At 53.6% G+C, this 2,102-nt stretch overlaps 1 protein-coding gene across 1 annotated transcript in view; it reads right to left on the bottom strand.

Annotated features, from left to right (window-relative positions):
• The window catches only part of LOC119586816 (GTPase-activating protein CdGAPr-like), a gene marked incomplete in the record, with an annotated part of 278,029 nt that overhangs the window by 63,729 nt on the left and 212,198 nt on the right, over positions 1 to 2,102 (bottom strand).

The following is a 2,102-nucleotide window of genomic DNA, read 5'->3' as shown; positions in this document are numbered from 1 at the left end:
TTCCCAGGGGCGCCGCGAAGCATTCCTGGGGGTCCCTTCGTCTAAAAGGATCTTCCAGGAGCTGTTTCTTCTTTTCCTCCTTCCTGGCCACACCGGTATTCCCTCTCTCCGCTCCTCTCCTCTTCTTTCTCCCGTCTTCTCTCCCCCTCTCCTACCCTCTCCTTTTTCTCCTCGTTTCTCTCCTCCTCTTGTATTTTCCTTTCCTCTCTCCTCCTCCTATCTCTCCTACTCTCCCCTTCTATCCTCTCCTCTCCTCCTCCTTTTTTTTTCCCCCCTCTGACTTTTTCCCTCCTTCTCCTTTTCTCCCTTCCCTCCCTCCCCCGCCCCGCCCGAATCAATGTCCCAGACAGGGAATTCGCCGAAGCACTTTTTCCGCGTCGCCTCCGTCCGCTACCGCACTCTTTCAGCTTCTCCGTTCGCTTATTATCGTTTATTATTTCCTTCGGACTTTTATTTCCCTTCCTTACTGCCTTTTTTTCCACGTCTGGTTCCCGAGTGCCACGCGATGACGTCACGGCGCTACTGATGACGCAAGAGCGACTCGGGTGATGTTGCAACGGTTCTATGTTCCTCTTGCGTTGCCAAACGATCAAGACAGAAAGCGTAAACAATCAGATCAGGATGGGCGGGGCCGGGTTAAAAAAATGTCTATAAAAAAGAGAAAAGTTTACTGAAAAAGGGCAGTGACGAAGCGACTGCCCGAGGTAAGTCCCCCCTTAGTCGCGCAGGCCCGGTCCCCCTCCCGGCACCCCCTTTTTAAAAACATCATTATCATCCTTACTGTGTCTTCGGGTCCTCTTGTCGTTCTGAAAATTTTTTCAGTTTCCCTTTTCCTTCGGTCAGTTTTACGGGCACGTTACTGCGCTGTGCCCCCTGCAAGTCAGCATTTAAAGGTTCTCTCGTTTCCATGGGTACCTTGCATGCTGTAACACTGCCTCATCTACCTCGTTCCTCTGTCCTTATTATATCCTCAAAACTGCACCCTGAGACACTATTTCGACCCGCTTTTCAGACGATTCCCTCTTCCATTTCAAAAAGTTCCACTGCCATTTTCCTTTCCCCAATGTCGTCTTGAAAGCACTCGCCCAACAAGCATGTGAATCTTCTCGCTTCTGCATCGGTATCTTACCACGGCGCCGTTTTCCTCACATACACTTTTAATCTCTCGTCACACACCACGCAGGAAACAACACCCAGGAAGCAACGTCAGAAGTGCAACAACAACAAAAGCGAACAATGCACGTCGGTCATCGCGAACAGGGGCCCGGGGAACCCGGCTGAGCGACGGGAATGAGAGGCAAGACGCAAAGCCCGCAAAACGACCCCGTCCCCAGGGGAAGACAAAAACGAAAAAAAAAAGGGTCGGGAAAAGAGCCCAGCCGGGGGAAAACGCAACGCGGCGACGACGGGCGACGCCCAAGACGAAAGTGGTGCAAAGGCCCAGGGAAAAACCAGGGACGCGTCTTGTCGTGACGAACCGAGGGGCTCGGCACCCGGCCCTTTCTGAGCCGCCAGGGACAAAAGCCGCGCTGGGAAACCGCGGCGACCACACCTGCCTCCCTGGCACCTTGGCACTCGATATCGGCAGGTGGGCACAGCGGGCGCTCGCGGCGGGCCAACACACACACGCGCCCCGCCGCTCCCGCAGGTCGCAGCTTAAGGGGACCCTTGCGAATGTTGCAAGGCGCTCTGGAGGCACGTCTGCACGGGGGAGCGTTCGCGTGTCACGGCCTATTTGAGCGGGAGGCACTCTGCTTCTCGACGCCCGACTTACTTAGCAGACCCTTACAAGTCTCGTACGCTTTTCTTTGAGTGCCTGTTTTTGCAAACTGCACCCTAGGCTCTTGCCATGCAGCAAGCCGACATTAAAACACTCTAAACCTACAAATATAAACCTAAAATAACAAGCCTAGACGCACTAAAGATCCACAAATTCCACAGAGACATATGGATAGAAACAACCTGCCAGAGCCGACATTCACTCGCAGAAAGAGACATCCACAGCGACCGCAAAATATCAATTGCCTTTACCATGTTACATTGCAACCGCCGTCCCCCGCCCCCCCTGCGCCCACAACGAATTATCCGGCCGCGATATATAT

The sequence above is a fragment of the Penaeus monodon genome, chromosome 22, assembly GCF_015228065.2.
Source record: "Penaeus monodon isolate SGIC_2016 chromosome 22, NSTDA_Pmon_1, whole genome shotgun sequence".
NCBI classification, from domain to species: Eukaryota; Metazoa; Arthropoda; class Malacostraca; order Decapoda; family Penaeidae; genus Penaeus; species Penaeus monodon.
This window is presented reverse-complemented; position numbering and strand designations above follow the sequence as displayed.